The 15,339-nt window shown below is 38.8% G+C and overlaps 1 protein-coding gene across 3 annotated transcripts in view; it reads right to left on the reverse strand.

The window, feature by feature from the left end:
* Positions 1-11,847, reverse strand: part of USP8 (ubiquitin specific peptidase 8) — a 47,947-nt gene extending 36,100 nt beyond the window's left edge. For 2 of the 3 annotated variants that reach the window (XM_043472004.1, XM_043472002.1), the window contains exon 1: positions 11,438-11,847. The gene's annotated coding sequence lies outside the window, so the exon portion shown is untranslated. Of the gene's footprint in view, positions 1-9,205; positions 9,277-11,437 lie in introns of all 3 variants that reach the window. The other variant, XM_043472003.1, reaches the window with a different exon arrangement.
* Positions 11,848-15,339: the final 3,492 nt, after the last annotated feature.

Genomic DNA, 15,339 nt, shown 5'->3' on the forward strand with positions numbered 1-15,339 from the left:
TACCCCAATTTGCTTTAATTCTAGTCACATTTTATATTAAATAATAATGCTTTCTCATTTCTTAATACTCATCCCTTCCAACCCTGTGCCACTAATCCACTCTTATTCACCAAACCTAGCTATTTTTTCTCTACAAGCCATTATCGTTATAATTTTTTATTTTTTTTCCACCTATACCATCTCTATGCATCTACAAACACAGATTTAATCAAGCACTTGAATTAGTAGTCTCAGACCTATGCATTTAGAAACAAAGATCTCATACATAAACATTTTCTACTCTGCTCCCCTCCCCCCACTGTGAATTCTATGTCTAAACCTATCAGTGATAGGGAAGAAAAAGCTCTGAACCACACTATAACTCCCAGATGGATTAATCACCATTAAATACATCCTTCTCCTTAGGTATCTAACTCATCAACAATGCATCACCAAAACAGCAAAGAGTATCCAATAAAGAATATGATAGGGATCCCTTGGATTTCCAGATAACATTGAGTGTCTTACCTCATAAAAAACATAATGCTACATGTTAAATTCACAAAGGATATATAAGACATGGCCCCTGACCTCCCAGGATAAACAGTTTAACTGGAGAACATTCCCTAACCCACTAACACCTCCTCAATCTCTGCTTATCCCCCTAAAGCTGAGTGAAAAATCATGAATACATACAACATGACACCTTTTGTATGAAGTTTTTTTTTTTAATCAAGTGTTCCTTTTTTTTTTCCATTTATATTAGTTGGAGGCTAATTACTTTACAATATTGTGGTGGTTTTTGCCATACATTGACATGAATCAGCCATGGATTTACATGTGTTCCCCATCCTGAACCCCCCTCCCACCTCCCTCTCCATCCCATCCCTCTGGGTCTTCCCAGTGCACCAGCCCTTGAGCACTTGTCTCATGCATCCAACCTGGGCTGGTGATCTGTTTCACCCTTGATAGTATACTTGTTTCAATGCTATTCTCTCAGAACATCCCACCCTCGCCTTCTCCTACAGTTGTATGAAGTTTTAAAACAACTAGCAATACATTGCTTAAGGATAAAAATCAGATAAACCTATAAATAAAGGTAGGAACAATAAACATAAAATTCTATTTCTGGAAATGTAGAGACTATAATACACACACAGAGCTTCAGGGTTATCAGTAAAGTAAGGTTTTATTTCTCAAGTTGGGTGGTACATTCACAGATGCTCACAGATGATCATTTTACTTATGCATTTATTTAAGTACAACTGATTTACAATATTATATACTACAGGTGTACAATACAGTGATTCACAATTTTTAAAGGTTATATTCCATTTATAGTTACTATAAAATATTGGCTGTATTCCCGTGTTATATAATACATCCTGTAGCTCATTTTACATCTAATAGTTGGTGTGCTGTGCTCAGTCACTTCAGTCGAGTCCGACTCTTTGCGACCTCATGGACTATGAGCCACCAGCCTCCTCTGTCCATGAGATTCTCCAGGCAAGGATGCTGAAGTGGGTTGCCATGCCCTCCTCCAGGGGATCCTCCCAATCCAGGGATAGAACCTGAGTCTTTTATGTCTCCTGAACTGGCAGGTTGGTTCTTCTACAACTAGCGCCACCTGGGAAGCCCCTAATAGTTGGTACAGATGATTATTTTATTATCAGGCTTTTATAACATATAAAATGACATGTAATTTACTTAACATATTTATAAATTGTAAAGAAAGAAATTATATTAATATTCTATTAACAATGCAAATATGAATAAAACATCCAGCTGTATTAAAATATGAAAGGAATACCTAGACAGAGCTAAGTGAGGAAGTTATGGGCTAAAGAAGCAAATGTAAAACTTATGTTTGTAAGTACTCATTACAAAAATAAGACAGATTTGGAATAGAGTCTGATATGTAACATCACTGGACACAGCTTCCGCACGGTGTTGTGAGTGGGAGCAAGAGCACGATGTTAAGGAATAAAGAAGTGAAAGCAGACTAGCAGATGACTTTTTAAAACTGTCAATGAAAAGGAAAATGATGGGACACAGTAGTGCTTCAGAAACATAATTTCTTCTGAAACATAAGCAATGGTTGAGGAATAGTACTTTTGATTAAAGGAAAGCACACTAACGCCAAGAAACTAAGTTTCCAGGAAGGTGCTTAAGGAAAAATGAGGCCTTAGTGATGCTACAACAGAAGGTGACAGAGGGCAAGGAATGCTGACACTTGGACTGTTCAGGAGGACTAGAGGACAGAAGGGGCTTCCCTGGTAGCTCAGCTGGTAAAGAATCGCCTGCAATGTAGGAGACTCCGGTTCAATTCCTGCATCAGGAAGACCCCCTGGAGAAGGGATAGGCTACCCACTCCAGTACTCTTGGGCTTCCCTGGTGGCTCAGATGGTAAAGAATCTGCCTGCAATACAGGAGATCTGGATTTGATCCCTGGATTGGGAAGATCCCCTGGAGGAGGGCATGGCAACCCACTCTAGTATTCCTGCCTGGAGAATCCCCATGGACAGAGCAGCCTGGCGGGGGACAGTCCATAGAAAGTCGCAAAGAGTTGGACACGACTGAGCAACTAAGCACAGGAGGGGACAGAAAGTTGAGGGTAACAGAACTTATCCTGACATTTCTGCCCCCACCTAGCTCAGCTAGGATTTTAAGCTTCCTCAATCATAAGAAACATTTGCTCCCCTGAATACAGGCTAACTCTTGAAATATAATTTCCAAAAAGCCCAATGATTTTTCACTGGCAACACTAAGTGTCCTAAGATAAGGCTTAATGCCACAGACAGAGTAACTTGGCACCAGTCTGATAGTATCTGTTCTTCCAACTCTGTCCTATTTCTGGGTCATAAGGATTAGTGGTCTAGTCACAGAACACACATTCAAAAAGTCAGGTAGTCTATTTTGTCAATTCCTGACAATCAAGTTTCTTGGTTGGGAAAGAGAGCCATTTATTTGAACCTTCTAAGTTGAAGGTCGAGAATATGTCTCAGTCAAATCTGTTTCTCATGATTACCTTAAAAGCTTGGATCTTTGAAAGACAAAGAATATAAAAACTATATATGCTACCTAGGCAACTTAAAATAATAAACCACTAGCTATTTCAAAGTTAAATTCAATTCAAACATTCACAGATATTCTACCACAGAAGACACTGCTCCCAGGAACTCAAAAATTATATGCGATCCATTTCCTCACAAAGTTTAAAAACTAATGTGAAAGAGAAAGTTGTAGGCAGCGTTAATACAACATGTAACCATAAGTATCAAACTATAAAGTATAAATAATGTACAATTAAAAAAATTAAGAAGATCAAGTATAACCAGAGGGATCTTAGGAGACATCAAGCAGAGAAGGCTTTTTGATAGAGATGAGAAAGAGTATGAGGAAAAAGTCAAAAAAGTGAAGAACATCTTTGGGAACTAGACAGTATACAGAATGAACAAGGATTTGCTAGTCAGTGAAGGCTTGAAAAATAGTCTAGAAACAGATAAATGGAAGGCTGTGAATGTCACATTAAAGCATTTACTTTTTTTCTAAAGGTAAGAGAGACATAAGCAGGATCTAAGAACAGTTACATGATCCAAACAGTCCAAGGTTAGCCTTTAAAAGACTAGTGATAAGGAAGACATTAGTTACCCATTATAATGATCCTAAGGAAAGATGATGAAGGTCAGAACTAGGGCAGCAGAGATGGGACGGAGGAGGCAGATAAACATCAGAGACACCAAAAAGGTGTCTCTTTGACTGAGACATATTCTTGACAGAACTTGACAACTGATTAGACACACAGAGGCAAAGTACAGGGATAAGATTGTGATGTCATCAAAGTTTTTAATGAGGATTTCTAGGAGAAAGGTTGTGCTTTTTTTAAGTTATCTTTTCTGTCCTTATTTGATTTTTGAGAACAGCTGAGATAGAGAACAACTTTCTCTGATGATGTCAGAGGATCACAATTGTTTCCATTTTCATTCATTAAGTTATAAGTTATACTGTCAAATACATGCCTAGTGTTAAAAACACGTCCAGCATTGCCTTAATTTCTATTTCAGCCTCTACAATCACATATACTTCAGGAGAAGTCAAACCACAAGGTAAAGGGTATTTTTCCCTAATTGAATGAGAAAGCAAAGAAGAATACAAATCCAACTTAAATGCATGTAAACTTTAATGAATTTTATTTTTGATAAGTCATTCTGCTGCATTTTGCCATTAAAGAAATTTCAAAACAGAATGACATAAAATAACTCAAGGCCAGAATAACTGAATGGATTTACAATTTCTTACTTTGGCTGCAATAGTAAAAACAAACCCACTGATACTTACAATAGGAATGAATGTTCAATAACTACAGAACTCAAGTAATTTTAAAATCTGCTTGTTTAGCTCTAGAACTAAATACAACATATAACCCAAGAAAACTATGTACACTTCAAAAAAAATGAAATAAATATGTGTAAGAAAAAAGGTCTTCTAAAACAAAAAAAAAAAATGCTTAAGAGGTGTAAACCTGACAAAGATTAAGGACTCCAGCTTAATCAAACAGCAATGCTCCAAAAATGAAATCCAGGCAGTACTGAAAATGAGTTGATAATAGGGAGAAAATGGAAGGCATATATACCCCCCTCTTTCCTTTTGACATCTTTCTGATCCTTCCAAAGAGAATTAGAGATTAGATGACTTAAACCACAGAGTAAAGACTAAAAAATAAAAAAAGTAACTACTGAGGTTTCTGGTCATGCAGACTGGTCAAGATACCTGAACCACGGCTTCACACCAGTTACTGCCAAGGTTGCTGGCAAGACTGAAAGGAAAGCAAAGTTTGTCTTCATTGGCCATCCATCATCTCATCTTCCCCCATCTCTGGCCTTCAGACAGCAACAGTATTCACGACATCATCTGACTGTCTTAAATTTCATATAATCCATTCAACACCCTTCCAATTAAAATGCCCAGACAAGTGAGTACTGATGAAATAATCTGTTTCAAAGCAATACTTGAGGGCTGAACTCTTTCAAGAATTAAATCACTGCTAAAAAACAACAAAACTTATAGTATTTTCTGAGTATTTACTGCGTGTCCAGTGACAAGCACAGTGTTTTAAAAAATCAATTTAGAAGGTCACAATCATCATTAAAAAACAAACAAACTCTAAATTCTAAAGAGAAAATATCAGAGCATGTCACACATAGTAAGGTTAAGAATTGTTTCATGAAATTTTAGCTTAGGCTATGCGTACCTGTGTATGCACCTATAGAGCACTGGGTAGAAACATGAAATGTATTTATTTCTTACTATAGGTTACAACTGAAAAAGTGAAGAAGTCCTACAGAGCAATGCTATACTCCAAGTGTGGGCTACAGACCAGTGCTGGTTGAGGAATTGCTGGTTACCAGTCTGTGATAAAATAAGCTTATAACAGAATGTAAACCAATTAAACACACTGAATTTTTCATAGTAGCAAGACTTTCTTTAGGAGGAAAGCAGTGTACTCATTTATATTCTAGTACAAGCTGCAAGCCTGCAACAGAGACTGGCTACTTTGAGTAACTGCCCTAGGGGGGCAGAGAATACCACAGGGCTTCCGGTCAAAGACATCTTGGTCTAGTTACCAAGACCAAACTAACGCTCACTAAATAATAAGCCAAGAAATAATTCCTACAATATACATTTATATATATATGTGTGTATGTATGTGTGTGTGTGTGTGTGTGTGTGTGTGTGTGTATAATTGCACAAATACATTAACTCCATTCACTAGGAAGTAAAAAGGAGGGAAAAATTCAGTGTAACTTGGGGCGAGCAGGGAGCTTCTTCCAGCCCAGACTGTACTCTTTTGTGCTGATCCTTCGTCCTTCAAAAACCAATTTAAGGGAAGTCTCTGAAGGTCCAGTGGATAAGATTCTATACTTCCAGTGCAGGGGACACAAGTTCGATCCCTCCTCAGGGAACTAAGATCCCACATGCCGCAATGTGCGGCCAAAACAACAACCACCACAACAACTTAAGTTTCACCTCTTCCATCCTTGACGGTCCCAGATCTGGAGTTTATTTCTTGGCCTAAATCCTATACTATTTGTTATCTGTATCATTCCTTCAGTACAGAATTTGGACCAGATGACAAGTGTGAATACACTTTAAGTTACTCATACCTCATAAGCATGCAGTCTCATGATGCTGTGATGAAAGACAGCCACCTGCCCTAAGGATAGGAGTTAGCTATGCATAGAGTCAGAAAGGAGGGCATGCAGAGAGGAAATCAACACAAACAAAGACACAAAGAGAGGAATCAGTATAGGAAAGTAGTGAGAAAAATAAAGAATATAATAGGGATTATTAGGAAATAATCAATTAGATCAAGGGATCACACTTACTCGTCTTTACAAGTCATTACTCTAACATGCTAGATCTCTAACAACTATTTCAGTAGTCCTTAGATTCAACCCTTAGTAACTGCTGGCTAGCAATGATAAATTCTATTAGGTAAAGTGACAGAGTTATATGATGGAGAACTTTTGAAGCCACCCAAAATTATCTATATTTAATTCAGCACACACTAAGAAGCCAGACCTTCCTTGAAAGGAAAATAGTACTTCTGTGCAGGTCAAAGTGGGGATATGTAAGACAGATTTGAAGGAAACAGAACAGGCCATGGAAAAAAGAACATTAAAAAGGTAGAAACATGCTTTGACTGAAACAGTATTTTCTCTCTTAAGTGTATGCTGCTGCTGCTGCTGCTAAGTTATTTCAGTCGTGTCCGACTCTGTGCGATCCCATAGACGGCAGCCCACCAGGCTCCGCTGTCCCTGGGATTCTCCAGGCAAGAACACTGGAGTGGGTTGCCATTTCCTTCTCCAATGCATGAAAATGAAAAGTGAAAGTGAAGTCGCTCAGTCGTGTCTGACTCTTTGTGACCCCATGGACTGCAACCCACCAGGCTCTTCCATCCATGGGATTTTCCAGGCAAGAGTACTGGAGTGGGTTGCCATTGCCTTCTCCGTCTTAAGTGTATACACACACATTTTCAAACCCTGAGAAGTGGGAACAATGGTAGTGCTATTAACAAAAAAAAAGAATATAAACTGACCAGTGTACAGCAGCATTTCTCAACTTGGGCACTACTCACATGTTGGGCTGAATAATCCTTTGCTGTGGGGCTGCCCTGCACATTGTAGGAGGTGTAGCAGCATCCCTGGCCTCTACCCACTAGATGCCGGTACTATCCACATTTCTCCAGTTGTGACAACCGAAAATGCTTCCTGACTGACAAATGTCCGGGATGAGGGGGTGGGAGGCAAAACTAACCCCATATAAGAACCACTGATTTACAAAAAAAAATGTGAACATGTTAAGTATATGAAAAAGAAATAACATCTAAAAAAAGATGCCCTGATAGAGATGTAAATTCATAATTAGATATCAAGTTTACAGAAAGACCAAATAGATATTAAATCAACTATTACGGCATTAATATTAACTTTCATAATCCCTATTGTTCTGGGAGATAACAAAGTATTGACACTGAAATAACAGGTTATCTAGGATAGTTTAAAATAATTCTATTCTCTTCACTTTTATGTATATTTTAAAACTTCTAAAATAGTTTTAAAAACATAAACCGTCATTCACACTAGTAACTAACATCAGGAGAATGAATCACTAAGGAAATGAGATCTTGTTTCTCTACAGCTAACAAGATACCAGAAGGGCTTGAACTTGGAGAATTCCAAAGTTGCAAAGTTTTTATACTGCTATAAAGAAAAACAGTAAAATAACTAGCCTTAGCTCTGAAGAGTAACTAAAAACTGGCTTCAATTTGGTAAACATGTAGAATATAAACTGCAGGGCTGGGAGCCAGAGAGAATACAAAGAATATACCTCCTAATGTAGTTTCTACCTCTTAAGATGAAAGATAAGTACACAATGGTAATACAAAGCAACGTACTCTAATATAGGCATTAACATACCATGCCAAACATTTTTTGGTTTTATTAAGAAGGATCATTCCTAGAAAAAAGACAAGGGTAACTGTTTTACACAACAAATAGTGTCTTTCTACATATGTAACCTTGCTCCATTTCTTATCTCTTCTCTCTCTTTATCTCTTCAATTTTTCTTAGCAGATGCCAAATGGATGAGCTGGGAACCCAACTGTACTTAGTAAGTACCAGGAAAAAAGCTATGGTTTGCAACCCTAGCTGTATATTAGAATCACCCACAGAACTCAAAAAAAATACTGATGCCCAGAGTTCATTCCTAAATAGTTCAATTAGAATCTGAGTGAGATTGGAACATAAGAATTTTTATAAAGCTCCTCAGGTTAATTCTAACATACACTCAAGACAGAGAACCATGAGCACAAAGAATGGATATAAGTATGTTACTAGAAGCAATAAAACAGTCTGAAGATGACAATTGGTTTTCAGCTGAAATCAACATCTTAAGTTATATCATTCCCAACCTACCAAAAATTATGAGAAATCATTTTTATTTTTAATATTTTATAATTAAAAAACTAAAATAAAACCTCCAGGATTCCTATACCCACAGCTTTTTGTTTTGAAATTGATATTATAATGTATAATAATTTCATTTCATGACATTAGAAAGACATCAGGACAAATATATGATATCACTTACATGTGGAATCTAAAATAATAATATAGATGAACTTATTTACAAAACAGAAATAGACTCATAGACATAGAAAACAAGCGTATGGTCACCAAAGGGGAAAGGGAGTAGGGAGGGATAAATTGGGAATTAACAGACACACACTACTATATGTAAAATGAATAAACAATGAGGACCTACTGTATAACACAGTAAAGATACTCTCTATCTTTAAATATCCTGTAATGCCAAAGAATCTGAAAAAGTATATATATACGTATATGACTGAATCACTTACTGCACACCTAAAACATTATAAATGAACTATACTTCAATTTAAAAAAAGACATGCAGGTTCACATCATTATTGGTACATTTCAGATAATTTAGTATTATGAAAGACTAAACTGTAATGTGTTAAAGAGACAGAGTTTAGCTCTCTCAGCACTAACTTTATTCACTATACATGAGTACTGTGTTACTTGAATTAGTATGGTTATAAATATGTAATTCCAAAATAAGTTTAATATAACATTTCATCATTTACTAATAAATTCTGTGTTATGAAAGCACTACAAGTCTTAACTTCATTTCCACTTACTATCATATGACTCTGGGCAAATTCCTTAAATCCTCCAGTGCCACCAGTGCCATTGCTCAGTTTCTTTTCATCTGCAAAATGGAAATAATCCATCTGCTTCTATAAAGTTTTCAGGGGTATCAAATGAAAAAATGTTTACAGAAAGTGCTCCGAAAATTAAAATGTGCCATGAGACGGCTAAAAAAAAAAATCAGCAGTGGAACTTACTCTGCATCTACTATTATATCTAAATATTAGTCTAACACAACCTTGTCAACAAAATTATGGTACGCTAAAGATGGCCACAAGTTATTATCAGCACTTATTCAAAAGTTTATTATCTGGTGGAGAGAGGACTCTAACTGCTCTAATGAATAGAGAATGTTGGAAGTAATGCTGTGCCAATTTCTGGGTCCAGGCTTTAAAAGAAGCTTCCACTTCCTTCAAACACTTGCTCTTGGAACTCAGCCTCTGTGCTGTGCTATGTCCAAGACACATGAAGAGGCTATATTGCAGGCACTCTAGTCAACATCTCAGCTGAACTCTCAGCCAACATCAACTGCCATTCATGGGAATGAGCCATCCTGGATGTTCTGCCCAGCTGAGTTTTCAGAGGACTCCAATCCTAGCTGGATATTGGACTACAAATACAAGAAACCTTCATTGGGAAGCAACCAGCTGAATCCAGTTGGCCCAAGAAACATGAGATAATAAACTGTAGCTTTAAGCTACTTTGTTTTAGAGTGAAGTGTTATGTAGCAATAGGCAACTGGGACAATAACCAAGATTAAAACAAAAAAGACTCAATAATGTTTAACTTACTAGCACCTCATATTTAATGAACACCTTTTCCCTTTCATCTCTATAAAAATATTTTCATGTTCATAATAAAATATAATGTTCATAATAAAATACCAGACATTTTATGGAAAAAAATCTGATGTACTGACTCTTCCACTTTACAAAAACCATCCTGGTTCTTTCCTATTATGTTCATACTAATAAAAGACCATAACAACTGACAAAGTTCAAGTAAATATATTAAAAAATTAAATTCTAGAAAGACATCCTTAAAGTATTTTCGTTTTTCTCATACATTGTTTTCTCAAAAACTACAATGCATACCTATGTGCAATTAGTATGTATTTATGTCATTAGTGACAGGTTGTGTCCTTACTATCTAATTTAAAAGATGCACCTAATGTGTCACAAGAAATGGAATACGTATTTCAACGTTAGAAACATAGCACAACCTACCAAAAACCTTTCAGACAGATTAGACCAGTATTCTGGAATCATGAGAAACGATCTAAATTCATCGTGGAAGACATTCAACAATGAATCTTAAACAGAATCTGTTGAAATGCAAAATCTGCTTACATAGCAAAGCCACAGAAAAAGCCTACAAGTGGAACACTTCCCTAACAAAGACCACTGGGCATTTATCACGGCTGCAGTAGAAAGTATACAAAAATTAGGATGCTTGCAGGTTTAGAGAGAGTAAAATCTTTATTTCGGCATCCCCTATAGTTGAAACCCTCAGGGCTCTTAACAAGTATTAAATTCCTTAGATTCTTCAACACCTCTGTCTTCAGGTAAATATTTTGTTAGTGATTAACGGCCTTGTTTCAAGGTCACAAAATGAACTGGAGAGAAGAAATAAACCAAGAAGTGTGACCTGAAGCTTTATGTATAAACTCAGGGTTCTAATAATTTCCAAGGTGGAGTGGAGGTGAAATTAACTTATCCCACAACTCCAGGAGAGAGGGCACATTTTAGGAAAGAAAAGCTTTTATTTGGGGAAGTCACAGTTTTAGATCTGATGCGCTCATAGTTTCTTTAAACGCATATTTGAACTTCACTAAAAGCAAGTTTGACTGGATCAGAAGACGGACTGAAAAACACTCAGAGGTTGTATTAAGGCCTGGGGATGAAGCTCGACAGCAAGTAAATCCGAGAACGGAGGCAAGAGGAAGGAGGTCAAAGTCGGTCTGACTGTCCAAGATGATGGAAGAATGGTCAAGGCCACCTTCTGAACCCGGAAAACCTGAGCCCACGCGGAACTCGCTGGGCAACCCTAGGTGGACAGCAGGAAAGACTCGAGGTTGGGCCCTTCCTCCAAAAGCCGACTGTCCCACCCCTCTCCGAGGACAGAGCTTGTCTCCCGGGTGATCAGCAGCTGGTGTAAGGTAAGGGGCTTCGCTGCGGTCGGATTCCCAAGGATCAAAGGCCAGGACCCAACCCCACACTCACCTTGGAGCCCGGCGCACTTCACTAACGCCGGCCTCCTCGCCAAAGGCCCATCTCCCACCAACTCGAGGAAGAATCGCTATCCGGACGGAAGCCAGCCCAGCTCATCCCCGATTCCCAATTTGCACTGCGTTGCGACGCGTCGCGTATCTGACGTCACGTTGCGCGCGCGCGCCCTTGACTATTTGCTCCTCCCCAGTTCCATCTTTGCCTGTGGGAGCTTCGCCTGAGGGCCGAGGAAGGCTGAGGAGGACGGTTTCGCTGGACTGTCTGAGTAGTGCTCAGTCTACGCTTAGTTGGAGCGAGCTTGTCCGCCAGTCCCCCGCGCCCTGCATTTCTCAGACTTAGTTCTGTCACCGTGGTGTTAACTCTCAACCTGGGCCTTGCAGCGGAGGAGGCAGGGCTGCCCTTAACGCTATGCTTATTTTTCTCCAAGTTGGAGGCTTAAGGCTGACTAGAAAGGGGATGTGAATCTCAAATTTTGACCAAAAGTTTAACATTCTCCGAAGCCACGCCTCTGGTAAGAGAAGAATGGATACGGTTCTAAAGCATATTATATATGCGCATACACAGTTAAAAAGCCCAGTCTTACAAAAACAAAACGAGCGATCCGAACTTTGTCGTGAGGTGATTCTTTATAGGTGATTGAATGCTCCGGTTATATGTAAAATAAAGTAGCTTGGATGGAGTGATAGGCCATGGTCACTTAAGTCCTCAGGGACAATCCAAGTGTCTCATGGATGGAAAAGCTGGAAGGTGAGGTCTATCTACTAAGTGCGTTAAGTAAAGTGAAGTGAAGTCGCTCAGTCGTGTCCGACTCTGCGACACCATGGGCTGTAGCCCACCAGGCTTCTCCGTCCATGGGATTTTCCAGGCAAGAATACTGGAGTGGGTTGCTATTTTCTTCTCCAGGGGATCTTCCCAACCCAGAGATCGAACCCAGGTCTCCCGCATTGCAGGCAGACGCTTTAACCCTCTGAGCCACCAAGGGTGTGCCAAATAGTTGTTCAATAAATTCGTAATGAATAAATGAAAGCAACTAGTCCAATAGTGTTTCACACATAGTAGTCTTTCCATTGGGCTTCCCAGGTGGCTCAGTGGTAAATAATCTGCTTGTTGATGCAGTAGATCTGAGTTTGGTGCCTTGGTCAGGAAAATCCCCTGCAGGAGGAAATGGCAACCCTCTCCAGTATTCTTTCCTGGAAAATTCCATGGACAGAGGAGCCTGGTGGCCTATAGACCATGAGATCACAAAAAGTTGGACACTGGAAGACTGAGCATACACAAACACACAGTCTTTCCATTAATGTTAATTTGCTTTCCTTTGCAGTGAAATATCTGCAAAAATACAGTACTTCTTATATCAAAGATATATACTGTTTTCCCAAAAGATTAAAATTGATAAAATATAAGCTATACTTTATTACTGGAGACTACTAACTAGGAAGCCTTAGCAAATTTTTCATAACTGAGGGAGAAAATTGCATATACCTTTGACAGTGGACCTTAAGAAAGTAAATTGGTTGTTGGTTGTTTGGTTTTTTGGGGTCAGGGTGGGAGGGGGGAGCATCTGTTGAGCATTCTGATGAATTTGAGTATGCTAATAATCCAGAGTTGAGTTCAGGAGTAGGAACCAAACAAAGATAGAGGAAGAATTTGGATTTCGCTGAAGACAATCTGGGAGACAGGACCTCATAATATAAGGTGATGAAGAAAGGGAGATGCCCATAAGAATGAAACAACCAATGAAAAGAGTCTCCTATGGTGGGATGACAGAAAGATTTTTAAAATAGGACTCTTTAACATCCACCTAAAGTTATTTTTGCTGCTCTGATTTAGTCTTCCCAATCCTGACCCCACCCTCCCAGTAGGTAGAATTCCTCAACTTCCCTAAAACATCAGTCAAGTTTGCTAAAATGCAAGTCATTTGCTTGAGTTCCCACATGTGGGTCAACAGGAGTGGGAGAGAAACAATGTACAAGATGACAAGATGATTCCAAAACTGAACTGAGTTGGTGAAAGCAGGAAGAAACAAGAACATTCCTGGGAAACTCCAAGAAATCTGGGGACAGGCTCTGGACTTTTTATTTATTTATTTATTTACTTCTGTTAGTGGAACAAGAGTTCCTAAGGAGCAGGGTTACCTAGATGAAACTATGCTTACTAAATGGAATTATAATCCCTAACTCCTGTTCAAATGTGTACTGTAACAAACCAGACAGCAGTATCTATGGTGCCCAGGATCTAAACAATTGTCACTAGCTGTTTAGAAGACATAGCCTGTATTTAACCATAGCTTTGATTCCCAGGCCATCTAGCAAAAGCAGCAGTCCGAAACGTACTGGACCTGACTAATCCTCCATCTATTCAAGAGTTATCTACTGACTATAGGTACTATGCCATGGGTTATTTTATTTTATTTATAGTGTTTCTTTTTTTGTTTCTCTGTTTTTGGCTGTGCTGGGTTTTCGTTGCTGTGGGAGTTTTTCTCTCATTTCAATGTGCAGGCTTCTCATTGCAGTGGCTTCTCTTGTTGCCGAGCACAAGCTCTAGGGCATGCAGTTTTCAGTAGCTGCAGCATGTGGGCTCACTAGTTTTGGTGCCCAGGCCCTAGAGCACAAGCAATAGTTGTGCACAGGCCCAGTTGCTCTGCGGCCTGTGGGATCTTCCCAGATCAGAGATTGAACCTGTGTCTCCTGTACTGACAGGTAGATTTCCTTACCACTGAACCTCCAGAGAAGCCCCAGGGATTGTTTTAGACTTAGGTTATAAAGTCCCTCTTCAACACAGAGCTGACTTACATTCAGGTAGGTGAGACATATGATAAGCAAATACACATACAATTGACCCTTGAACAACATAAGGTTGAACTGCCCAGGTCCACTTATATGTGAATTTTTTTTCAGTAATAAATACTACAGTAGTACACAATCTGAGGTTGATCAAATCTGCGGTTGTGGAAGTGAACTAAATCCAGAGGAATGGGATTCAGTGCTCGACCATAAGTTATACTTAGTTCTTCAATTCTGCAGAGGCTTGGTGCTCTTGGTCCCTATGTTGTTCAAAGGTCAAATGTATACTGTGTTAGGTGTTAAGTGCTAAAATGAAAAATGAATTGGGTAAAGGGCCAGCAAAGACAGTGGTATTTTTGATGAGATAGTCAGGGAAGAGCTGTCTGACAAAGTGACATTTCCATAGAGCATTTAGTGAAAAGAGGGAGCATGCAGTGGATACTTGTGGGGTAAAGCATCCAGGCAATGGGAGCAGTACCAGTGAAGGCAGTGAGGCAGGAAAAGGTGAGCGTGCAGGAGGGACAGCAAGGAGGACAGTGTGGCTGGAATAGAGTGAGTGAGTTGGATCCTGACAGGAGATGATCTCAGAGGGGTGGGGAGAGAATAGAGCATGGTTTACATGGGCCTTGTAGGTCAATAAAACATGCTTATCCCAAAATAACATAAGAAGTGAACCACAAGTTAATATTTTATGAGAAAATGTAGATTTCATATGTATGATAAAATGTACATTATGCACAGATGTTCATCCCAATTGTCTTTTAGTCAAAGCATGCATGTCCTGTGATTTTTTTTTATTAATCTCTTATTCTTTTCTATTCATAGTATTTATTTTCTAAAATCATAATGATCATCATCTTGGAGGTGTTGCATGGCTCATCAGACATTTTGTCTGTAGGGGATGCGTCACCAGAAAAGTGGTGGCAAGTCTTAACTATTCTCCTAGATATCAGCTTCAAAGGTCATATTTTTACCACTGTTGCACTTCACTAAGACTCTACCAGACTGTTTCATCTCTGAAGTTGTAAAAAATTTACTATGTCACCATTTAGGGTGACTCAAATTCTGTTTTTTTATGTGAGGTTATGCTTTATGTGAAGTTATGCTTTAATT

The sequence above is a fragment of the Cervus canadensis genome, chromosome 6 (genome assembly GCF_019320065.1).
Source record: "Cervus canadensis isolate Bull #8, Minnesota chromosome 6, ASM1932006v1, whole genome shotgun sequence".
In the NCBI taxonomy this organism is placed as follows: Eukaryota; Metazoa; Chordata; class Mammalia; order Artiodactyla; family Cervidae; genus Cervus; species Cervus canadensis.